The sequence below is a fragment of the Lepidochelys kempii genome, chromosome 5 (assembly GCF_965140265.1).
Source record: "Lepidochelys kempii isolate rLepKem1 chromosome 5, rLepKem1.hap2, whole genome shotgun sequence".
Lineage (NCBI taxonomy): Eukaryota > Metazoa > Chordata > Testudines > Cheloniidae > Lepidochelys > Lepidochelys kempii.
This window is the reverse complement of record NC_133260.1, coordinates 65,801,134-65,813,158: the sequence shown is the minus strand read 5'-3', so window position 1 is coordinate 65,813,158 and position 12,025 is coordinate 65,801,134. Positions and strand designations below refer to the sequence as shown.

The 12,025-nt window shown below is 41.1% G+C and overlaps 1 protein-coding gene across 10 annotated transcripts in view; it reads right to left on the bottom strand.

Annotated features, from left to right (window-relative positions):
- PAM (peptidylglycine alpha-amidating monooxygenase) overlaps positions 1-11,406 on the bottom strand; it is a 221,095-nt gene extending 209,689 nt beyond the window's left edge. For all 10 annotated transcript variants that reach the window (XR_012158986.1, XM_073344599.1, XM_073344602.1 and 7 more), the window contains exon 1: positions 11,319-11,406. The gene's annotated coding sequence lies outside the window, so the exon portion shown is untranslated. The remainder of the gene's footprint in view (positions 1-11,318) is intronic.
- Between the last annotated feature and the right edge of the window lie 619 nt (positions 11,407-12,025).

Below are 12,025 nucleotides of genomic sequence, written 5' to 3'. Positions count from 1 at the left end.
GGCACCTTAGAGACTAACCAATTTATTTGAGCAGAGCTGTAGCTCACGAAAGCTCATGCTCAAATAAATTGGTTAGTCTCTAAGGTGCCACAAGTACTCCTTTTCTTTTTGCGAATACAGACTAACACGGCTGTTCCTCTGAAAAAAAAAAAAGATGGCCCACAACTCAGCCAGATAAACAGGATGTTCCTACCTGATTAATCTTCTCCACACAGAAAGCCAAAAAAGTCTCAAAGAGAGAGACTCTATCCAGGTTTTTCTACTCTGCTTATCACACAGTATATTGTCACCTGACTGAATTACTAGTATGTTTGTCCAAGGCTAGAGATATTCCAGCTACATCAGATTTGCCACCACACAACATCTATGGTTAACTACTTGCTGTATCTATTCCTAGCCTCAAGAACAGTGTTCCTATAAGCCTGCATAAATTATGTATATAAAGAAGTCAGTTTAATTTGCAAAAGTTCATATGCCATCTCCTCTCAAACCTCTGGTTAAGTTATTTAAATTCAAGTTATCATTAAACCATGAGGCAGGCATTCTGTACTGATAAAGTCAAACTGTGGACAGAAGCCAGAAAGTCAAGCACTCCAAACAATGAGATATACTAGCCTTCAACTAGTTTAACCACCACCAATCCTGGGGCAGCTGTGATTCACCAGGAGATCATCATCAACTCACACAACAATTTAAAAATATTCAATATATAAATCCTGTATTACATATGTCCAGTCATTTCCAACCTGAAATATTTATTACTCATGCACATTGCAGTAGCAACTTCTTGCCTGCTCTTTAAAAAGAGGACAACATAATTAAGCATATGAAAGACTATGTATATTTCCTCTCCTGATTGCTGGGGCTCCTTTATCTTCTCTTTGCTGTTCTAGGATTGCATATTTTCAGATTGATAATATTTTTATTTGCCTTTGTGTATTCTTGGGTGTTATTTTTAATACCATTGCATAAGCTGCAAAGAATATTTTTGATACAGTAATTTAAAGTTAAATATTGTGACAGACATTACTTCTGAAATGCATACATCCAAACCTGGAAAATTAAGGGTTTACTCAAACAAAGAGCCATTGAAAGCTGCCTTAAGCAGCTACTTGATGGACAAAATCAAAACAAAAACAACAACAACAAAAGGACATTCTCCTAAAGAGGTGAAATATAAAACTATCCATTACATTTAGTGATAGCTTGAGGATCTCTCTTAAGACAAGAGTTTCAATGTTCAGGGCTAACTGCACCATTATCCCTTTCCCTATCCTGCAATGGAATTCAGATATTCTCCCATGCCTGGACCTGGCCCTGGGCTACAGTACCCTGTGTATCAATCATTCCTACCCAGCAGGTCCGGCTGACTTTAGGTACCTGCTGTTCTTCCCCAGTGGTATATGGTGATCAGACAGTTCTCTGAAAATAACAATATTGATTATTTTGCAGTAGGAACAAAGCATTTCAAGAAAAATTGTTTTAAAACAAACAGCCTACATGTTTGTCTATCTTACCTAAAGACTTACCATCCCCTAATAATTTAGCAAGCCCTAACTTCTTCAGACCCCCATCCTGTGGCTCAGCCTGACTCTCCAAAACAACTAACTTCCCCACTGTGTTTCCCTCAAGAATGTGTTCTTTAATAAGCCTGCCAGAGTTCTTTTGATCACCTGCATTGTGGTGCCTTTTCCTGTCCTGGTTTAAGCCAGCTTTGTAAATTATCTGGAGAGAAGGCAAAAATCTCCATAGCTAGTAGTCCTGGCATTGCCCCTTAACCGCTCACAGGTCTGCAGAGAGATACCTTATCTTGAGCCATTCTTTCTATTCCTGCTTGTTTTTTCAGAAAGTCTCACTTTGTGTTAAAACCAACAGTCATACAGAACACATCTCAATAACCACGTCAACATACAATATTAAGAAATTACAAAGCAGCTCCAGATGCATCACAAAGAGGATCTACAAGAGCAGTCTTCAGTGTTATAGGTTTATTGTACCATAACTAACAGTTATAAAAATATTTTATTCAGCAACTTTAAGAAAATGTAACCAGCATTCACATGAACAAGTGATATCAGTCTATGTTCAGAAGAGACTGACGTGTCACAGACATTTCTCCCCTACCCTGGCTACAGCAAGTGACCATTCTGCATCCACTGCTGTGAATTACTGACCACTTAGAGAGAAATACACATTGTTCTCACCAAGAAGAGTTATTTTTCCCATGATCCATAAATTTATGGACACCCCTTTGGCATGATAAAGTTATTAAGCTCCTTTCCACAAAGGAAAGGCCATAACAACTCACTGCCACCATCATCACAGCTTTAGAGTTATGGGTAATATGAAAGATAACTGCCCTTCCCAAGTAAGTTATATGGGCAATTTTTTATTATGGAATTAGAAGGTATTTTTATATAAATCACTGTGCCTTATTAACAAACAATTTAAACCCACTTTAGATTTTGTGATTGAGTCATAAAGAAAACCTTTTCATGCCTGTGAAATTCTTATCAGAAATGGCACAATCATCAATCTGTTCCTATAGGAGGGGGCCTTTATTGAGCAGCAAAGGAGGCAGTCAAAGCTGTCAATCATTAACAGACCTCTGGAAGAGGACCCACCATTTCTTTAAGTTTCCAGAACGGTAACTAGGATAGTACTGAGAATTATAATTTAAAATCGTTTTAGCATAATTACTGACTTCCACTTATTTCCTAACTAGTGTCTTCAGAGAGAATGCCACCCCTTAAAGTGAGTTTCGACTGGTGAACTTGATCTCTCTATATTAAAAAAGAGACGAGAAAGCCAGAATAATGTGCATTTTGCCTTTTACTCAACTAATACACACATCAACTTGTCACAGAGGGACATAACTAGCAATGCTTATGTACTTTATATACAGATGGAGTAAAGAGAAATCCTCTCCACAGTGAAATGTTGCAAATAGCCTTGCCAATAGCACCTATCTAGGCTACCATCATTTTCAGATGCAATAACTTGGAAAAGGAGAGCAACCTCTAATTTTGGAAGCAAGTTACCTGACACTATTTTCTAATCTGAACACTCATAATCAAGTATATTAGAAGTATGAGAAAAATGTCTTAAATATCAAAAATATCAAACCCCACACACTGGTATTTCTAACCTTCAGCTTCCACTGCAGTGAGGAAGTAGTTCCTAGTCCAATTATATTCAGCATCTCGGACTTCACAGAGCACATGTGTGCACAAAGATAAAACTAACTGGGGTAAAACTGGTTTCAACCAAAGTCACCTCAATTTCAAAAAGCCCATTGAAGATAGCGAGTATATATTTGAAAGCCAGTTAATAGTGTACCAATGATTTTAAATAAATACAAATATATAAGTTATCTAGAAGGGATTACTTGTGTTTAATCTTTTCAGAACTTGTTTTCTATTAAACTGCTTGGAAATGACCATTTAAAAATTTTTATACAGTGTAATATTTTCACTTTTTTTGAAAATGGAGTTGGGCACTTTTGAAAATGTTACCCTTCATAGAGACAACATTTATTTTAAAAAGGTCATTTCCAAAAATTTAGAAGGTTTTGTTTAAAATTATGGTCTACATAAGAAATGTAAAAACATATACCACATCCACATAAAATCTGCCATGAGATGAAAAATACCTCTTTATTCTAAAGAGAGATATCAACCCTCCCGGAACATTTCCTAAAAGCCCAAGAAATAGAGGAGTCTTGCTGCCAGCCCTGAAGATTGGCATTCAGGCAATTCATTAATGTGGTGGTCTGATAAGAATGTTCACTGATTAAGGGCTCCTCATGGAGAATGCTCTGCCCGTCTGAAGATGTTCTATTTTAGGAGCCTCTATTGATTGTAACCATAAATATACCACATGGGGAGAAAAGGTTTCTGTCAATTAAGTTAGTCCAAAACCATTCAAGGCTTCATTGCTCAAAAATCAACACCTTAATTTCAGTCCGGGAGCATTGGAACACAGACATTCAGGGACAAAACACTCAGCTCAATAAGCACACAGCCACATTCTGCACTAACTTGAGAATATGAACAGGCTAAAAGGTGCAGAGCATACTGAGGGGACAAAGCATCCACCAGTAAAGGAGCTCTGCCTCTGTAAGAAAGCCCTGTAGCCTGCTGGCCAGATGTAGATGAAGAAAGCAATAGAGTTGTAAAAGGATAATTTTATGGTAGCATAGATTCATAACCGCATACAAAATTGCAAAACAGCAATTTCTATTGTGAATAGTAATTGATTATAATTTGCAGCACGAAAAAGGAAGTCTTTTAAATGTCTGGTTCCAAAAGCATAGCAAACCAGCTCCTCCATACAACATAGCAGTCATGGTATTCTATCATGCCTCTTGATGACACAATTGTGGTTTCACTCTTCAAAAGAAGTCCCTGCAACAGTTTAAAAAGCTTTATTTTCACCTGTAAAAGTACCTTCAAACACTACTTATCAGAGTTATAGAAGAAGTCTTAAGTCATTTAATTAATTGTCCTTATGCTTCATAAGTCAGTTTAGGCACATCTTTACTCATAAGCATATCACCATTGTAAAAGCAAGGTTTTTACCCCGGCCAATAAAAACCCCACTTATTTACAGTAAACTCCCACTCCTGAAGCATCTGAAATCTACAGCATTGTGCTCGTGCAGGAGATACTAAAACTGACTAGGCTATCTTCATTGTCTGAGTGCTTGAGTGTACATAGTAAACTAAACAGCATTAATAGAAAAAAAACAGATTTTTTTAAAATTCAGTTTAATAATGTACGGTATGTTAGTAGCAATACATGAGGATTTTTTTTTAACCTCTAAGATTCTTAACCTGACATTTCTTTAACTCACTCATTGCATGAACCCTTTGAAACTTGGTGTTAAGATCCCCTCTCTCTCAATTCCTCAATGCTATTGTACAGACAATTTTTTGTTATTGTCTGGCTTGTCATGAGTATTGGACTTCTGGCATGGATTTTATTAAAAGAAAAACAAGGACCATTTAGGTATATTTATTTATATGAACTTTAGAAATAGAAATAAGATACATGAAGCTTTTCAACCTTGTAATTTCATTTAACAGACTATTTAAATTGTTTTGTCAGTTGCAGAAAGATGTATCACATAGAACACAGAGTTTAATATCATAACAGAAACGAACTAAGTTATTGTCTACATACATTTGTTCTCTGAAAAACTGAGCACTATATATCTCTGTTACCTAAACCTGTGGATTAATCTCATTTAATATCCTGATATAACAATAATGAAGCAAATTAATGCTATGGGAGGAAAAGACAGTGGGCTATAGTTATTAGGCATTATTATAGCCACCGGGGTCTATAACTGGATGCCTGCTGTGAAGAGAAAGCTCTTCTACACTGACGATTGCAGAGCCCTTTCCTTAGACAGAGGTCAAGCGTCTCATTTCTGTTCACCACTGTGAAAAGAATTCTTCCTAACAGAAGGCTCTTTGCACATTGTCTACTTACATCCTTCTAGAAACGATTTACAAATTATTTATCTGCACAGTTAGGGTAGCTCACTAGACTACAGACCAAAACAATATCAAAATATCTTCTTAAAAGAAGAGTATAGATAACAGACTTGAAAAACAAAGCAGAAATATCTGACACTGAACAAAAAGGGCCAGAAATAGCCTGATGTGCAACAAAGTTATAAACAAGCTGCTTCTGCTCCACTCATTGTAAGGAAAACTGATAATTGACAAGCATAAAATAAGTTCCACTCAAAAACTTATGTTTCGAGAACATTAATATCCAAAAGCTGTGGTGGGCCATGCAACCTTAACCCTGCCTTTTTTGTACGTACATTACAGTTTTGTCTTTAATTACATGGTCATATTCTTTTTCTCATAATAAAAGAGTTCACTACAACCTTAGGTACAAGAGCAGCTCTCTGTAGTGTCTGTTACTCCTATGTACTTACGATATTTACTCCCATCCCTTCTGATATTTTGACATTTGTTTTTATCTTAAATTGGGACAAAGTCATATATGAAATTTTATCATGCAACAGAAAATTCAAATAAAATTGGTTCAAAAATGTTGAACCAAAACATTATGACTTTCCTGAATAGAAACATTTCATTTTGGTTTGTCAAACTAGATCTAAATGTTTTGTTTCAGCATTTATCTGTGACCCCTGAGCTGCCGTGGTAACTCATGGAAATTCTGGTTTTGGTTCCCTCACACACTATTCTCATCTACCAGCAAAATTTCCTGAGCGGACTGCATTTCCCACAATGCAGCAGAAAACCCCCTTCCCTTTCCGCTACCCTCCCACCCCCCTTGTTGAACTGATATTGGGAAACCCAGCTCATTGAGAATGGGGGCATGAGTATCCAAACCTCATTTCACATTATGCACTGCAACAGTTCCAGCAAAAACAGACCAACGTCTAATGCAGGGGTTCCCAAACTTGGTTCCCACCACTTTCTACAGCTCCCATTGGCTGGAAAAAGTGACCGTGGCCACTGCAAGCTGCGAATGGCTGCACCTGCGGATGCTCAGATTAACAAAGCACCTCACAGCCCACCAGGGACTTACCCTGAACAAGCTGCAAACCAAGGTCTAATGGATACAAAACAAAAACATTTTGATTTAGTTTGACAAACTGTACTATTTTGATTCATGTTGACCAGCTCCCAAACTAAATACTTCATTTTGATTTTTTCCCACAATGGAAAATCTAAATGTTTTTGGGAATATGAGATTTCCCTGCAGAAATCATCTATTTTGCAGAAACTGACTTTTTCACTGAAAAGACTGCAATGGAAAATTCCTAACCAGCTCTAATACGTTCACTAAACTCATGATCATACTGGCAAAGAAATATGCCAGTTTACTGTGATTTTAAAGCAGAAACACCCACTGAAATAATTTCCGTCTACAAATGTTCTACCTATTCCTGTTTCAACTACGGTCACGTCATGTTCAGACACCAGCTCTCTGTATACCAATAGGGTCTCCACTATGTGTGCAGATTTTACGATCAGCTTTTAAGAAATCACTGCATACACTGCAGCTCCAAAATACACACTTTCAACCATTGTGCTCAAAAGATACTATTTGAATATGCAAACATTGTACTTGTGCACGCAGATACTAATTTTTCATGTGCAACAAGCATTTTTGGCCATTTAACTATGTATTTATATTCCTCCTCCCAATCACTGTAGTGTCCAGGCTTCTCACAAGTATTCATGAATTTATGTTCGACTCCCATTTGAGGTAGGGATGTATTTATATACGTTTAAAAAATGACGAACTGAGATAAAAAGAGATGAGATTTGTGCACCCAGGAAGTATGAAACAGAAGAAGGAACTGAATCCCAAATCTCACTGGGGTATATCTGTCGTGTACCTTAACTACAGACCACTCTTACCTCACCACAACTTAGCTGAGTTTTGAAAATTCAGCCCTTAAAAACTAAAGAAATGTGCCATAACTGGCAATAATTTTGAATGACACTGCTTTTATGAGCACCAATTTAAGTTTTCCTGTCTTATTTATTTATTTTAAGATATCTCTTTGCCACAAACCACCTAACAGTTTAGAGGGGAAAAAGAATGAAATGAGTATTTGTTAAAAAAACATCAGATTGATAAATCTGGAAAAAGGTCTCCCTATATCCACAAAAACAGGCTAGAGAAAGGCACTGGAGGTATCCAGCAAAGAGTAAGATCAAAACCGAAGCTGCATATAGAGTAGATCTTTCCTTCTCACATCAGCCCAAAAGCTCTGAACTGTGTGTGTGCACACACACTTGGAGGAGATGGAGTTACTTGTGTTACTTTAATGGACTGTAAGATGTTTATGATTATTTTTACAAATAATCTATATTGTTATTTCTGTGTCTTACACTAGAGTTCTCTTTTTGCCTGGAAGTATTTCAACTTGGATTGAAATGGTAGAAACTGAATAAATACAAAAAAAAATAATAATAAAGCAAGTTTTGATAATATACATAGGAATTGCCATTGTAGATCAGACCCATGATCTAGTCCAGTGAACTGTCTCCAACAATGGCCAGAACCAGATGCCTCTGACAAGGTACAAAAACCCACACTACATAAGTGAGGTATAACTTGCCCCCATGAAGTCTCATCCTAAAAGTTAGATATTGGCTTAAACCAGGGTTTAAATTCAGCCGGAGCTGTTCAGAGCTTTTCAAATCCGCAAGGCAGAAGCTGCAAGCTCTGGGAAATACTTCTATGAGAATTTAAACCCTGGTTTAACCCCTGAAGCATGAGATTTTAACGTAGACAAACTTCGGAAGTAAGATTAACACTACATATCTTTATTATCCATATAAACATCCAATCCCTCTGTGAATCTTACTAAATTTATGTTCTGTTGACATCCTGTGAGAGTGAGTTTCACAGTCCAATTATGTGTGAGCAGAAAATATTTTTTCCATTTACAATTTTGATTTTGCAACCTTTCAGTTTAATTTTGAAGGTCCCCATGCTCTTGCACTGAGACAATGACAAGATTATAACCTGTTTCCCTTTGAGCAGGGGTGAAAGTAAGCCGGTTCGGTACCAGTAAACAGTGGCCCCCGGTACCGACCCAAACGCAGGTGATGTTAAAGCGCTGCCGTGGCAAAGGACCCAGCTTAAAGCACTCGCGGGGGGGGGGGGGGGGGACCAGCAGGCAAAAGGAGCTGCTGCCCCAGGGCCGGCAATTTAAAACGTCCTGGGGCTCTGGTTGCTGCTGACGTGGCAACAGTCAGAGCCCTGGGCAGCAGGGGCCAGGCAGCGCGGATGCACTGGCTGGGGGACACTGACCCCCCCCTCCCTGCCCTTCCGCCTCAGGCCCCACTCCTTCTGGGGGCCAGAGCCAGCCCCCGTTTTGGTAAGTCCTCTGTGTTACTTTCACCCCTGACTTTGAGCCATAACAATACTTAACAAGGAGGTAATATGCTATACAGAGGTTCTGCCCTTACATACATGCGTATAATTCATTGCAATCATGGCAATTGTAGACATATATTCAAGACCAAACTTTGTCTCAGTCTAAACACTGTGACACCCATTGCACATGTTTAAGTCACTTCCAAAATAATAGAGGAAGTAAGGTGTTCAAACTAAACCCCCGTTGGAAGTCCCCTGATTTGGAGCTCCCTCCCTTGCTTCATAAACAAATTTAACAGGATAATAAATACAATTTAAGACCTTGTTTTTGCAACTCAATCTGTAGATTTAGAACCCTGCACAAACCTCTACTGAGTTCAACGAGTTCTGTGCAGGTCTCCACTTGCACTGACCTAGTTGCAGTAGAAAGACCTAGATATTACACACACCTTTTGGTTATTAGCCCTTTCCCGACAATTTATCATCTTTTCACCACTGGTACAACTCCCATGGTGGGAGCACTAGACCAGGGAAGGTGCCAGGTTGTCAGGAGTGTTTTAATCACCACATCATCTAACCCCTAATGCTGTTCTGAGTTTATTTCGTCATCCAGGAATTAGTTGATTCATTCTGTTAACAAGGTGAGATGACTAGTCATTTATATTTTATTTTGTACTGTGAATTTTAAATCATCAGATAGGAACTTTATGTTTTATTTTTAATTAAATCTAAATTGATCAAAAAAGTGCTAATTATAGTTAAGATTTCTGGAAAGTCAGCATTTGGCTTCTGGAATCTGGGACCATCAAAGGTTCATTATATTTTTTTCAGTACACTACCACACAAAAAGGACATGTAAAGTATGGCCCAGGGAAGATAGGGATGGTGGGGCCTTGTTTGACATCTGGCATTGTAGGAAGGATTCAGAATACCAAGCTATGAGCCTGTGGTTTTGTTATTTTTTTGTTTGGTTTTGAATAAGGAGCTTCGATAATTAGTGTTTCTATTTTAATACCCATACTTGAGTTACATTGTAGGTTAACATTTGGTAATTTATACTGTGTTTCTCTGGAGAGCTCTGTGTGTGTGTAACTCATTATTTCTCATGTGAGCATTTTTATGTCTTCATATCATCTTTACAGAGTCTTCCAAAATATGCTGATGCAAAACTTTACAGGGATAGTGTCAATTTACATTTTGGCCTAATGGCTATGTTTTTCAAAAACAACCTTCTATAAAAATCTAACACCCAAAGGTTTCTAATTCTCAAATATTCACATGGGGAATTCAGACGTTTTTAAAACAAGTGTTCTCCAGTTGACAGAAGAAGCCAGAACATGTAGTGCTGGGTAGCTTAAAGTGAAACTATGACCAAAAGCATACATTTAATTGATTTTCATTGCTCACCTTGTAAGTGCACAGAAGTCAGAACATAAACAATTTCAAACGTGAAGTGTAAGAATGAAAAGCACTTTCAATAGCGGATAAGTCAGGTCCATGATAAACAAGATGGCACTACCGACAACTGCAATTTAAAAAGCTGCACCACCACCTTTAATATACCTGACTCTACTACCGACTCTTCCTCTCACCCCAGGACAAATACTACGAGGTTTGTTGTGCTACTATCATATCAAAGATGTACCTGTGTGTGTATATATGTAAGCAATGCAGCATAAGAAACTTTGGTCAAAGGGAAACTGAAGTGTTTCTTGGGCAAGGCAGAAAGAACAGCATATGAAGGTACAGCTAGAGGATGAGAAACACACACTTGTCAAGTAGCGCTGATCCACCACTCCAGACACAGGAAGGGGTGTGAGTCTTCCATTAAACGGGAAGCCATAAAGCGACTTTCTAAATCCCGAAGTAACCAGGAAAACACAAAAAAATGGTCGTTTCTTCGTAGGAGACACAAACCGCTAAGCAACAGGGGCTGCAACAGAAACCCCAACTACCGCCCCCGCCCGCAAGAGCAGAGGGACCCGTTCTCTCCGCAGCAGCTGGGCGAGGAGCGCCCCCGACTCAGCACAGACCCTCGGCCCGGAAACCAGCGGGGGAAGCCCTGGCCCAGGAGCGGAGCAGCTGGTGGCCTCCAAGCCTTAGGGGCGACTCACGCTCTACCCTTGCCCAAGCCGAGCCCGGCCGGCCCGGGCCCGGCCGCTGCCAGACGCGGGGGCGGTAGCCCCCAGGAAAAGTTGCTCCCATACAGTGGCCCAGCCCGGGCCAGGGAACGAGGGGGCGCGCGGCGGGGTAGGTGCCCTTCCCTGCCGGGAAACACGTGCCCGGGGGGTGCCTGGGCAGGGGGCGCTTGTACCAGGCGGGCGGGGGAGAACGCTGCAGATGCCCGGGGAAGAGAAGACGGGGGTGGCCGCACCCAGCTCTGGGGAAGGGAGGAAACGACACAACTCCCCGGGGGCCGCAGCCCCACGCACTCACCCGCTGCCCACGGCGGCTCTGGCGTTGGCGGCTCCTCCTGCCCGCGGCCGCTGCTTTACCCGACGCTTCCCCCCCGCCTGACGCCGAGCCCGCCCCGCCCCTAGGCAGAGCCGCCTGCCCCGGCCCGGCCGCGGCTCCGCCTCCCGTCCCTCCCCGCAGAGCAGCGCCGGGAGCCAGCCGCGCACCGCGCCCGCTGGAGCGGCCTCCCCAGCGCCCGACGAGCCACTGCTCACGTCTCCCGGCGAACCCCGCCTGAGGCAGCCTGGGCTGGGAGAGACACCGGGGTGCAGGCAGGCAGCGTCCCCGCTCTGGCGATGGGGTGGGGAGTGCAGGGTGTCTGTCCCCGCGCCGGGCTGTGGGGTGGGATGTGGGGGTGCAGAATGTCCCCGCGCCGGGCGGTGGGGGGCGACAACATATGTAATAGAATAACGCCGTGTGTTGGGGCGTGAGTGGGAAGAGCTCCCGGTGCAGGGGGTATTTCACGGAGAAACCTCCTGAGCTGTCATAAGAGATCAAAGAGAAGGAGAGTCTGCTAGGGGAAAGGTGTCTTTGGGAGCATAAACCGTCTCTTGATTTTGGGAGAGTTTTTCTTCAGACAACGCTGTCTGAGAGAGGAGGAAGAGTTGGTGCAGGCAGGGTACAAGCAGCTGAGAAACTCCTTTTAAGGGGGTCTGGGGTGTTCCCAGCTAGGGAAATCCTTGAAAACA